At 39.4% G+C, this 13,376-nt stretch overlaps 1 long non-coding RNA gene across 1 annotated transcript; it reads right to left on the bottom strand.

Moving 5' to 3' along the window:
- Positions 1-149: 149 nt before the first annotated feature.
- On the bottom strand, positions 150-3,134 carry LOC111188560 (uncharacterized). Its single transcript, XR_002648562.2, has 5 exons — positions 3,028-3,134; positions 2,784-2,849; positions 2,551-2,634; positions 2,396-2,423; positions 150-520 (listed from the first exon to the last, which is right to left on the bottom strand). It is a non-coding gene; the product is annotated as an uncharacterized LOC111188560 (long non-coding RNA).
- Between the last annotated feature and the right edge of the window lie 10,242 nt (positions 3,135-13,376).

Raw genomic sequence — 13,376 nt, 5'->3', positions numbered from 1 at the left:
ATAGAAAATGTGTATTCTAAACACATCTAAAGAAGCTCCAACCAAGTATTAGTGTGTGACCTTTTTTGGGCAGTGTATAAATATGTATTACGGGAAAAAAGCTATCCAAAGCATCCTGGCCCTGTATGAAACAATATTTGCCCTCTAAACCTAATAACTGGTCTTAACACCCTTGGCAGCAACAATTGCAATTAAGTATCAATAACTGTCAATAAGTCTTCCACATCTGTGGAGGAATTTTTGCCTTCTCTTATACTACAACTACACTGAAGGGTTTTTAAGCATGAATGGCCTGTTTAATCAGATTAAAGTCCAGATTTTGACTAGGTTTTGACACCCAACTCTGCCATTTCTTCCCAGACCCTCTGTTGGAAAGGTCCAATACATTATGTAAGACAAAACTTTTGAAGATAAATAAGCTCTTACCCATTCACATGTTGACACATATTCTCGAAGATATTCTCGACTAAAGATCCTCCCATCTTTCACCCAGGATATGGCTTCGTTGTATTCACCTTTGCTGAGTGTGGCAAAAAAAAAATAATAGCAATGAATAGAAATGCAGAATTAAAATACATCCCTGTTATGAAAGAAAACAGACAGTAAGAATGACATCTGGTAGCACTAAGAACAATCAAATTGATGGATACTATAGGCTAATTTTAATTAATATATTTCAATGTAAACTTAGTACAATAAAACAAGTTGAACTTAAGGTAAAATTTTAGATAGCATTGACACTTAAATGTAGACAGTAAAATCATTATATATTTTATTTTTTATGTTACACCCACAAATTTAAATGGATTTTATTGGGATTTTATATCATAGACCAACACAAAGTAGCAAACAATTGTGAAGTGAAGAAAAAATTATTCACATTTCTCAACATTTTAATAAATAAAAACTGTATGGTATGAAAATGTATAGAGCTCCCCTAAGTCAATAATTTGTAGGACCACCTTTTGCTGCATTTACAGCTGACAGTCTTTTGGATTATGTTTCTTCCAGCTGTGTACATCTAGAGGCAGAAATGTTTGCCCATTATTCTTTACAGAATGGCATAAACCTAGTCAGATTATCTGTGAACAGCAACTATCATGAATATATGGCTTCTTTCCACTCTCCTATAAAGACCAGATTTGTGGAGTGCACAACTTATAGTTGTCCTGTGGACAGTTTTTCCGACTTGAGCTGTGGATCTCTGCAGCTCCACCAGAGTGACCATTGGCCTCTTGGCTGCTACTCTGACAAGTGCTCTCCTTGACTGAAATGTCATTTTAGGTGGACAGACATGCCTTGGTAGTTGTAGAGTTGTTCCATATTCCTTCAATTGTAAGATGGTGGATTGAATAGTGCTTTTTGAGATGTTTATAAACTGGGATATTATGTAACCTAATCCAATTTACACCTCTCCAAACTTTATCTCTGACCTTTCTGGTGTGTTTATTGTTTTTTTTTATGAAGCTGTTTGATCACAAATATTCTACAGCAAATCTTTAAGGCATCACATAACATGAAGTTATTATATAAATTACACACTGGTGTACTCTATTAATTTGGCAATTGGTCACAGGGAATTTATTATAGGTGTATCAGAGCAAACATGGCTGAAAACAAATACATGCCACACTTTCCAAAAAATTAATTAGTATTTTTTTTTACCTACTATGTCTTTTACAATGTTATTTTAACTTCACAATCACTGGCTACCTTGTGTTGGTCTATCATATAACATCTTAATAAAGTACATTAAAGTTTGTGTGTAAGAAAAATTGTAAGAAAGAAGAAAGTTTTAAGTGGTATGAATTCTTTGTGAAATGTGAATCCCATCTGCCCCTTTTATCACTGCAAAAAAGATATGCAGAAACTATAGTAGAAATAAATTTTTATATTACTGGTTGTCACATCTTAGCCCTGTCTCATGTCTCTGTGTGTTTTCCCCACGTGCCTTATGCTCCTCTGTGTCTCCTGTCTCAGTAGTTTTCCACCACGTGTCTCATTTGTAGCTCCACCCCTTCCCCAGGTGTTTCCAATTCTAGTGTGTTTTCTGTTTGTTAAATAGATCCCCTGTGCCACTTGTCCCTCGTGGGTCTTTGCACCTTCACCTGTCGTTTGTCTCTCTCAGTGTTCCATAGCTTCTCTCAGTGTTTCCTTGTCTCCTAAAGCCTTAGTCCCTTGTTTCTTGTTTATTTCTTGTTTATAGTTTATTTCCTTGTTTATTTCTAGTTTCTTCCCTTGTATATATTCCCTGTTTATTTATTATCATTATCTCTAGTTGGTTTAGTTTATGTTCTCTAATTTGTTTTGGTTATTGGTTATTTGTGTATCTTTGTTTTGTGTTATTTGTTCCTTGTTATTTATTTAATAAATTATTTATTTATTTCGCCCTTACCTGCACTTGCGTCCGTCTCCTCGTCTCCCTGCCAGGGTCAACCGTGGCACTGGTCAATATGCAAATGATAGCAACAACTACCAAAACTAATCAAAACTGTGGAAGACACTGATGTGTCAGCCTAAACATGTCATTTGGAAAAAACACAGTCTTACCTTCTGTCCAGTTTGTTACTAAACAAAACAGGAAAGAAGTAAATTTTTCTCTGTAATGCAGGACGTAGTGAAGCATAGATATTCCTAAAAAAAAGGATAATTATAACTTATTTATATTGTCAATTTCAGAGATTAGTTATACAACAATTCTAAAATTATAATTAATCAAATGTCAAAAGTCCTTTAATTTCTATTTCAACAAACAGTTGTTAATTCTTACATGTTATTCTAACCTGAATTCCAGTTCCAAAATCTCATCATCAATCCACTGATTGTCATTGAGTGTGGCTAGGGAGTCACTGTGCAAAAATAAATAAGTTTCCTTGTGTCTCCACTTGTGTTGTGAACAAAACCAGAAAATACATGGAGTAACACAAAGTGCATCAATTGAATTAGTTAAATATTAATAGTGCATCAATTCAATGTGTTAATTTGATAAACAAAATAAACAATTCAAGAGGAATACATTAAACTTACTTATTAAACTTTTCCTCAGTCATTTGGCTGACTTCTTCTTGATCATCACATGAACTGTTGAAGAAACAATTCTGTTAAAACAGGCCTCAAGCAACCACAATTAGACAAAAGGTAATATATTGTTAAAGGTTATTATTATTATTATTATTATTATTATTACTACATCAGTGGTAGTGGTGGTGGTGGTGCACATAATAATAATAATAATAATAATAATAATAATAATAATAATAATAATACCTCAGGACATTACACATAATGATAATGATGGTCTCAGTAAAAAACACAACGATGATGGTCTCAGGGCAACACACATGATGATAATAATGGTCTCAGGACAAACCTGTCTTGATATTCTCAGGACAACACACAATGATGATGGTCTCAGGACTACACCCATGATGATGGTTTCAGGACAACAAACAACGATGATGGTCTTTGGACTACATCCATGATGATAGTCTCAGGACAACAAACAACGATGATGGGCTTAGGACTACATCCATGATGATAGTCTCAGGACAACAAACATGGATGATGGTCTTAGAAATACATCCACGATGATAGTCTCAGGAAAACAAACAATGATGATGGTCTTAGGACTACATCTATGATAACAGTCTCAGGACAACATGCAACAATGATAAAACAATGAAAGTTTTATGACAGTGCACGTGATTAAAGCCTCAAAGCAACATACACCAATAGTGAATGTCCTGTGACAATGATGAGTGTCTCAGGAAAAAAAAACATGATTTTCTAGATGGACTTGACAGAATGATAATGACTCGATGATGATGATGATGATTACTGTCATTGGAAATACAGATGGAAGTCTCAAGACAACACATGATGATCTTGGGACAACAAGTCCCAAGACAATATATATATATATAGTGATGGTCTCAGGAAAACATACATTGTGATATCAAGACATATTACAACGATGATCCCAGGACAACACACATGATATGATGGTGATGGTCTCAGAACAATGCACATGATAATGACGATGATGATGTTGGTCTCAGGACAACATGCGATAATTTCTACATAATGTCTTCACAGATTGTATGATAGACTCAGGCCCACACAAAAAAGATTCAAGTTATCTTAAAACTGTACTGCATTAATTCAAAATCAGACCTAGACCTTGCCTTCAATTAGAAAGATCTAAACATTCTAAGACATCACATTTGGATAAAATATCTGCTTGTACATGTAAACCAGATAAATGCTAACAGAGTTGGCTAGCTTCTGTTAGGACAAAACAAATTTATTTATATAGTTCATATTTGCTAGCTTTCATCATTACAGTTATATTAAAACAGGTTAAGTTCTGTTCGATGTAGATAATAGTCGTGGGCGATATGTATCGTTTGCGAAATTATCGTGAATGTTGATTTGACGATGTGTAATTTTGTAATATCGAGTTTTTTTTGTTTTTTTTTTTAAATCGCCAAAAATTAATAAACTGCATCGTATTTTAAGGCTGTTATTTATATATTTATACATATACATAATGTAAGTAAAAACAACTGATTAACTAAACTCAGAGTGCGTTGTGTATAAAGTAGAGACCTGCACCCGCTGGACCCAATGCATAGTAGTGCAGCGAAGGGCAAATTTTGAAAGCTCATTGCGGGCGGGTGAGGCAGACGGAAAGTCTCGGAAAGCTAACCTTAGCTGCTCTTCCTTTCGTTGTGCTGGTTCTGGTTAAGCTGGTGCTTTGCCAGTCGTTACATTGTTGTTTGTTTATTTCTTTGTTTCTGGGTGATTTATTGTATTTGGTGTCCTTGTCCAGACGCAGTTTATTTACTTTATTATTTACTTATTTATTGTTTTCCTACTTTTGTGTGACGTTTTTATTTTTCATCTTTTGCAATTCGTTAGATTATAGTTTCGTTAGTATTTTGGGTTTAGTTTAGTTTGTTTGTTTTCTAATTTTATTTGTTTTTGCGATTTATTATTCATTTATTTTCCTTAAAGAGAGGGCCTTGGCCTGTGTCTTGTGTCTTGGCCTGCAGGCCCTGTTTGCTTTCAGTTGTGTTTGCTTTATTGTGGCGTTTATTTGTTTGGGTCTGTAGGTGGGTTTTGTTTAGTTACTTCTTTTTTTTAGTTCTAATTGTTTACTTTTTAGTTTGTTTTGTGTAAGAATTTATTTGTTATTTTGGTTAAATATTTCTGTTTATTTGAATATTTTGTCATTGCAGCTAGCTTAGTGATGTGTTCAGCTAAGTACATCACTTTTAATTCCTCAAGCCAATGACAAGAACTGCCTTGAGCAGTAACGCGAACGTCGGAATCATGCGGGAATTGCGGGCGGGAGTGGGACTGAAAATCATATTTTTTTGCGGGAGCAGGACTGGAAATGCTGTCCCGCGCAGGTCTCTAGTATTAACACGCCCTGTCCCGCCGGCGGGCCAGAAAAATATCATAATTCATATCTGGCTGTGTTTGAGTAAGTATAGGCTCAATATAGACACCCAATATGCCATTTTAAAGCTAAGAATCTCTACTTTTCAGTCACATTTAGCTGTATTTCATTTTAGAGCTGAAAGCGTGCGCTAGACGGTCCGGTTTGTGATAAAAACACGCTCTTTGATCCGCCCGGGGTACCTGCAGAACACCCCCCACACCCAAACAGAGCGAATCAGCACCTACCTGAGAGCACTGGCTTCAGAATCCACCCAACCATCAGAAAATCCATCAATCCAGTCCCCAATAATCCCCATTTATGTCTGAGAAGCGCTCTTATAAATCCGACGCAGATTAAAACTATTGGAAACTCCAGCGCTGTGTTCTGAGACTTTCCCTTTGTTCTGGAGCGATCAAACTGCGCATGTGTGTTACCATGGTAGTTGGGCAGACTGAGAGCCCCCCTCTGCCCCCCTACATTCTGTCAGCCAATCAGGTGGCGAGTTATGTGGGACAGAGGTGAAGCCCGCTCTGAAACCGGACACTCTGAGAGCGCTCCCCCCTCCCTCTGGAAAATCTGCTCCAGCGGGTCTATTCTATAGGGAGAGAACAGGCTGAGAGACCTTCTTTATTGCGAAATAAGTTATAAAATTAATAGTTTTTATTCTTCTAAAGTTTCCAGTCCTTTTCAGAAAGAAAGGACCATCCCAGGTTCAGATCTCTATCATATCTAGGGAGCAGTTTATAATTTTACATGGTGATTTTAAAACTTCTAATAGCAGAATATAGAGCTACTAAAACACTTCATCCACATAAATATATCATTTTATGGATCTAAAAATAAAAAATAGAAATAGAAAATCTGAAAAGCGCCTAAAAAATTTCCTGTTTTTTACCATATTTTGAACCTTACATGTTCAATTGAATACTTTTTTAGAATAGTTTTGTATTTTTTGGAAAATATCGTCAAAATATCGTTATCGCAAAAATCCAAAAAAATATCGAGATATTTTTTTTTTGCCCATATTGCCCACCCCTAGTAGATAAAATGTGATCATTTTTATGATATGGTCAGCTAATTCATTAGCTAACTGGCTCAGAAGCCTGTTTGAAGAGGAGATAATTTTCTCTAGTTCTAGCTGTGGAAGTGGGTTAAAGACTTCCAACCTAACTTCCGTAACAGGGTTTTGTTCTAGATCAGCCACAGAGAGGATGTGCTGTTTATCTGTTTAATTTTATCCTGATTTTTTTTTTATTTTACTATCGAAGAAGTCCATAAAATCGTTGCTGGTATGAATGGCTGGAATCTGAGGGTCAGTACCTGCCTGGTTTTTAGTTAATTTGGAAATAACACTAAAGACAGCTCTAGGATTATTTTCATTAATCTCGATCAGGGGCCAGATATGCTGAGCGGGCTTTATTAAGTTCTTTTCTATATTTAGCAAGACTGTCTTTCCACGCAGAGTGAAACACTTCCAGTTTAGTTGATCGATTTTTACTCTCTAAATTTCATACTAACTGCTTTGAGGTACGAGTTTGATCATTGTACCACGGTGCGAGCTTTTTCTGTCTGTCTATTTTATGTTTAAGGGGTGCTACAACATCTAAAGTGGAGCGAAAGGTATTTTCTAAACCTTCTGTTAGTTTGTCTAGTTCTACTGAGTCTACAGGAGAGTACATTATAGTTGATAAATCGGGAAGCTTATCAGTAAATTGTTGGGCTGTAAAAGGCATTATTGAACGTTTTACAGAGTAGCTAGGGGTTGTACGTAAATTATGACTGAGATGTAATTTAAATTAATAATGGTAATGATCTGAAATTGCGGAGGTTTGAGAACAAATATTCGGGTTATCTATGCTAACACCGAGGGTCAAAACTAAATCCAGAGTATGATTACAGTAATGAGTAGGTCCTGTTATATTTTGAATAATACCAACTGAGTCTAAAATTGATGTGAATGCCTTTTTTAATGGATCATCCAACTTTTCGAAATGAATGTTGAAGTCGACTACTATAATAACTTTATCACTATTTACTGCTAAGTCTGTGACAAAATCACTAAATTCTTTTAAAAATTCTAAATAGGGCCCTGGTGGTCTGTAGATATTAATTAAGGAAAATTAATTCTTGTTTGTAACTGGATTAATTATACTGGTGTAAAGAAGCTCAAAAGAAGTAAAATTATCATAGAGTTTCTGCTAACTAAGGTATTTCTGGAAAGTATGCAGACCTCACCTCACCTCCACCGGGCAATCTCGAATTGTGTATATAATTGTAGCCTGCAGGGGTGGCTTCATTTAATGCTACATATTCATTTGGCCTAATCCAGGTTTCTGTCCGACACAGAATAGCGAATTTCTGATCAGTTATCATTTCATTCACTATAACTGCTAATTTAATTATTTTTTAGGTTTGAAGTGTTAGTGCTACAGTCTGGATACAATTGTTTAATATAAGTTAAGTTATTTGGATTGGACTGTTTTAGTTTTTCGGCGTTTTTTTGTTTGACTCGGAGGACACAGACAGTCTGAATACATTGGTATCTAGGTAACGTCTCTTTGCAGCTCACAGACGGTTGGTTAAGCCTCTCTGTCTGCGGCCTTGTCCCAGCTCTGGATTGTCAGCAGCTTCTAATACTACTCTGCCAACTAGCTAAAAGACTATGAGCTATGCTGCATGAAAGTAAGGTAGCACCCTCCCGAGTGGGGTGGACCCCATCCCTACCTAAAAGACCAGGCTTGCCCTCGAACTGTAGCCAGTTATCTATAAAGCCCACATGATTTTCTGCACACCACTTGGACATCCAGCGGTTCAGCGAAGAAAGCCTGCTGTAAGCTTCATCACCACACCTCATTGGGATGGGGCCAGAGCAGATTACCTCCTCGGACAGCGTCTGGGCCTGTTTAATCACCTCTTTAATATTAGACTGACGCAGACGAATATCATTGGCCCCTACATGAATTACTACCCTCGAATATCTTCTATTCCCTAACAGCCTAAGGTTGCCACTAATGTCCGGTGCTCTGGCTCCCGGTAAACAAGTTACTGTTGCCGCTGGTGCCCCTAAAGGAGTAACTAATTTCACGTGTCGGACGATAGAGTCTCCTATCACCAGAGTACCTTTAACAGGCTCCTCAGTTGGTGCTTCACTGAGCGGGGCATTACCTGCCTGGGGGGTTACCCATTCGCCCCGCTGTGAGGGCTCTAAGGCCGGAGTCGAGGGGGTACTAACTCTCCCTGAGACACCTGGGGCTGCTAACAGTGAATCCTGCTGTCTATCCCTTATTAAACCCCGGATGTGCAGCTCTAACTTATTTCCACCAAGGTGCTAACTATCTCACACTTAGTACAAATACCACTATTTTTACAAGTATCTGTGAAGTACTCTGAACAGGAGTAAACCTGAGCAGAAGTCATGGAGAAAAAAAGCACTCACCTTGTTTCAGTTGAATTTAGAAACTTACAAAAACAAACTGCAGCAGCAAACAGCTAATCCAGCAAACCTGAGGAAAAAGTCTATAAAGGTAGACTGAGAGTTGATTAATAGGTGTGTAGAGCAAAGAGGAAGCAGACTAAAAGTGGATGAGTAAGTGTGAAGGGAGTAAAAGAGAAGAAAACAGAGAAAAGTGTTGTTTATCGCTGTCTCTTTGCGGTGAAGATGCTTGAAGGGGACTAGGGGACCTGCTTATATAGGATGTTATGGTATACATCTGGAAACACTTAAACATACTCTAGACATAGTGACACAGTCTTCCTAGAAGAATGGTTACATACATTAGTGAAGAAAAATAAAGAGAAAATATAAGCTGAAAATTTGCATCAGACGTTTTAGGCTGAGACAAGCATTTTTCGGATAGTGCTGAGCACTACTAAATAAACCAAAAAATCAAGAAAAGTTTAAAAACAGAGGTGCTTGCGCCAACCACTGCCCCACTGCCAGCGTGGGTTAACCTTGGGAGGAAATGTTGGCTAGGGGAGTGAACCCTAAGTGAGTCCAGCAGACCGGACCACCGGCAGACCCCTGCAGCTCTATCCGGAGTGAATGTCGTTTCTCATGCCACTGGAAATTGCTCTGGTAGAGTTAAAATGGTGGGAGTGTGGACTGCGCACCCACACCTTTCCTCTAAAACCTTCACCTTGCGCAAGCCTCTTGCACCATCTCCCCAAACCCCCCCCCCCCCCCACCCCCAACCCTATGCTATGGAATGTAATGTGGCTGGAAGTGCTTCGTCAAACCGTGCACACAGACGACAATAGAGTGAAGGTTTTGTGTTTGCGGAATGGGGCAGCGTGACACCTCGGCAGCTTTCATTGCATCTGAGCAGCACCACACTGCTCACCCCTGACGGGGAAGGACCGAGAAAAGGTGGTTCAAAAATTGTCTTCTCCCTCGACTTCGGATTGTTAGACGTGACAATCAGAGCATCCCTCTCTACGGCTGAAAAAACAAAATTAATTATATTATAATTAAATGAGAAGGTCTGGTCTATACACACACACACACACCTACACACACACACACACACACACCTACACACACCCCTACACACACACAAACATCCCTACACACACACAAACACCCCTACACACACACACCCCTTCACACCCCTACGGACACACCCCTACGCACACACCCCTACGCACACACCCCTACGCACACACCCCTACGCACACACCCCTACGCACACACCCCTACGCACACACCCCTACGCACACACACACACCTACACACACACCCCTATGCACACACACACCTACACACACTATAACTACTGCTGGCTTCATATCCAACCTATGCACAACCGTATAGGGGTCCTTGTTTCCTGCAGTTCTAATCTTGTACAGCGTGCCCACCTCATCTAAGCAAGTCACAATCTCAGACAGTGGAACTCCACTGTCCTGGATTTTTTGTCTGCCATGAAAATGATTTTTACAGCGAACCAACATACCAGAGGAAAGAATAGGAGCCTGACCCCGCCTACGATAGACTGCTGCTGCCTTCAAAAGCCTTTTTGCACCAATATACACATCTGACAAATACTCGTGTTGTGCTACCCAGCTTACAGGGTCAGTAGCCACAAAATCATTCTCAACAGCCACCCCCCCAACAAAGGAGCAGGTCATGCAATGTCCTGTTAAATCGTTCACACTAGCCATTTCCTTCTGGGTGATAATGGGAAATGGGATAACCACTGTACTAGCTTTCTGATCAAGCACTGGATAAGCTAGTGTGAATTTTAAAAAACACATCTGTAACAACTAGTATATTCTCCTGTCCATTTCAAAAGGAATGGAAATCCCTGCTACTCTCTCAGACAAAGAGGGATGAGGAGCAGCAGGAAGCCATGATAAGACATCTGCATTACGATTGGCAGTTCCAAAACGATATTTAATACTGTAACTTAAAAATGTGCTAATTGGGACACCCATCGCTGTTCTACAGCACCCAACCTGGCAGACTGCAGGTAACTCGGTGGATTATTATCAGTGTAAACTGTAAACTTATCACCCAGGAGGTACTGAACTACTCTGTAACTGTCCATTTAAGAGCCAGGAGCTCCAATTTCATTAAACTATAATTTGACATATTACGCTTGCTAGGCCACCAACCACGACTAGCAAATGCAATCGGCCATCGCTTACCATCTTGATCCTGGGATAGAACAGCTCCAAAGCCTGCACCCGGTATTAATCTAGACTATAAAAGGAAGGGTAAAATCAGCATAGCTAACTTCTCTATTAGAGCAAGAAAACCCTTCTCACAAGTCTCATCCCAGTGCTGACTGATATCTCTCGCTATCTTTAATAAACTCCTGAAGACAGACCTCTTCAAAGAGCACTTACTCTCCTAACACCTCTAACACACTAACTACTTCTAACCTCATTTCTTTCTTCCCCTCCCTCACTTCTCTATCCCTTTATTTCCCTTCGACCTCCTTTAAGCCCTATCTAAAATGATCTTAATTCCTATTACTTTGTACTTGACTATTGTAAGTCGCTTTGGACAAAAGCGTCTGCCAAATGTAATGTAATGTAATGTAATGATGCAAACCCTAAAAAAACTGAGTTCTATAACTGAAAGGGTTGCTTCCACTCAGAAACAGCACAAACCTTCTCAGGGTCAGTGGACACATCTGCAGCAGATAGGACATGGCTCAAGTAGCTAACTTCTATCTGAAAGAAATTACATTTCTTTTGCTTTATTTTAAATGATTTTCTTTTAGCTGTCCCAACACCATCTCCAAATGCTGCAGATACTGCTGAAATGTCTGGGAGAAGATGACTACATCATTGAAATACAGTAGGTGGTCTCTGCCTCACAGGGGCTGAATCCAGAAGAGGGATAGTGCAGAAGAGGGGTAATGTTGGACCAAAGTGGTACAGCCCAAATCACCATCATCCTGACTAAAAACAGTGCTAAATCTTTTCAAGAGAGCCCGAGCCTCCTCCTGTTCCTCAAAGGAAAGGGTAGGCCAGTTAAGATTAGAAAAGTCACTGCCACTATTGTCTTGGCTTTGAACAGAGTGGATAGTAGCAACATGATGTTGCTCATCCCTTTGGACATGGTACTGAACTGCCAGAGTGTAAAAGCTACCTTAGGCGGAAGCCATCTATCTTGCGGGCCGACATTGACTATTGGTACCTGCACAACCCCATGCTACACAGACAAAAAAGCAGAAGGAACCAAAAGATCACTAGGCAACTGCCCATCCATAAAATGTACTGGCTCTAATAAGCCAGAAGAAAAGGCAGATCCCAACCCATCATAACATGATGTTGACACCAATTTCATGGCACCTGCCGGCACTCGCACTGTTGGGCCACGCAGCAGAACCAGACTTACTTTACCATCCGGCAAAGTTTGCTGCAAGCTGTGTGTCTAAGAAATTAAGAAGAACTCCCATGCTGCACAACACTGGCTAATTAAGTTCATGCCTACTAGACCTGGGATAGAATTTTAGAAACAGTGTTAGCATCAGACGAGGCCTTAGTAACAAGGTTTACTTTCCCAGGAAGCACACATCTACTTCTACATACCCTAAATACGGTATGTCTAAACCATTGGCTGCTTTTAACTGCAACCAAGGGCAAGACTGAAGAGCCTGTTGAAACTGGCCTTGCAAATGTTTGTCAAAGAACTGAGAGGTTACAGTGCTCACCATAGACCCTGTATCCAACAAACAATAGAAAGCCACGCCCCAAATCGTAATCTCCACTATAGGACAGTTCCCAATTAACTGAGCTGAACATGAGGATTTAGTGCCCCGACCCTCTCCTCCTGACACCTGGGCTATTGCGCCCTGGGCTATTTCTGCTGCTGTGACGAGGTGAGGCTTGAAGCCCCTCTAGTAGCTGAATTTGTTCCTAGCTCTGCTCTACAAAACCAAGCAATATGGCCATAACGCAAACATATACTGTACATTTTATTTCACATATAGCTCAATGGTTTAAATAGCACTCATTTATTTTAAAAGCACAAATGTTTCAATTTCTTAAGAATGTAAGTAGCGCAAACAAAGACTTATGCTGCCCAAACGCAGCAGAGCTAACGAAAATTAAAATGTTTGTATTCGGTTTTATGAGGCTCCAGCTTCACAGAGGTGGTTCTGGCTTTTCTTCAGAGCGAACGTGAGGTATGGTATAAATGTAGCTGGTAGCTGAAGAGCAATCACTATTTCTCGCCTACTTCTCTCTGTACTCGGTCATGGTACTCTCTTGTAGAAAGGTAATAGAGGCAGGGGTATTGTTCCTACATTTCAACAAAACTCAATTCGCTGCTCCCCCAAACTGCAGCAGGTCCATTTCTCTTTATTTTCTTCATGTTCATCTTGTGCGCTACAGAGCGCGCTGACTTTCTGTTGGTTAGCATCCAGGAGTCCGTCGCTGAACATGTCAAACTAGGCCATAAAACACAAAAAAAATCTAACAT

Source organism: Astyanax mexicanus, chromosome 6 (genome assembly GCF_023375975.1).
Source record: "Astyanax mexicanus isolate ESR-SI-001 chromosome 6, AstMex3_surface, whole genome shotgun sequence".
NCBI classification, from domain to species: Eukaryota; Metazoa; Chordata; class Actinopteri; order Characiformes; family Acestrorhamphidae; genus Astyanax; species Astyanax mexicanus.
Note: the sequence above shows the minus strand (reverse complement) of the source record. Positions and strands in the feature narration are given on the sequence as shown.